Source organism: Solanum tuberosum, unplaced genomic scaffold (genome assembly GCF_000226075.1).
Source record: "Solanum tuberosum cultivar DM 1-3 516 R44 unplaced genomic scaffold, SolTub_3.0 scf00164, whole genome shotgun sequence".
Taxonomy (NCBI): Eukaryota; Viridiplantae; Streptophyta; class Magnoliopsida; order Solanales; family Solanaceae; genus Solanum; species Solanum tuberosum.
The window spans coordinates 38,359-39,023 of record NW_006239092.1 but is presented as its reverse complement, the minus strand read 5'-3'; positions in this window follow the sequence as shown (position 1 = coordinate 39,023).

Below are 665 nucleotides of genomic sequence, written 5' to 3'. Positions count from 1 at the left end.
TATTCAACTTTTAAATAAATAAACACGCGATTTTTGCAGCCAAAGAGCGTGAAATGCAAACGCTCCAACGTGTATTAGTGAGCCACTCAATGGCTGCCAACTAATAAAATATTTTACACGTCAATTTTAGAAAAAATATTAATTTTAATTTATATACAAGAATCAAAATTAATTCCTCCTAATGGTTTTTTAGAGCTTGGAGCTCATTGTTTGACGGAGCTTAGAGGTTTGTTGATGGCTAGCATCTTGGTTTAGGTGTTTGTGGTTGTTGGGTCTGTTTTCATAGGGTTTGGGGGGTCATTTGGTTGCTGTTTTGTGTCTGGTTCTCGCCGGAGATGGTGGATCTGATGGGTTTGGGGTCGGGTATTTGGTGGGTTTGGCGAGCTCGAAGCTCGTTCGCTTCATGGGTTGTGCTCTGGTGTGGAGGAAAAAGGAGAACGGGTGGGTTGGAGGTGTTTGGAGTTGGGAGCTACTGGTTGTTTGAGGTTGAAGTCGGTTCGCTGGTGGTGGCGTGAGCGGAGGGAAGAAGAAGAAAATGAATGGAAGTTTTGGGTGGTTTCAAGTGGTGTTTGCTGGCCGGAAAAGGGAGGAGTAATGGATGTGTTAGTTCACTTGTTTGGGGGTCATTTGGTGGTGGCGTTTTGCCTGAAAAAGAAGAAAATGAA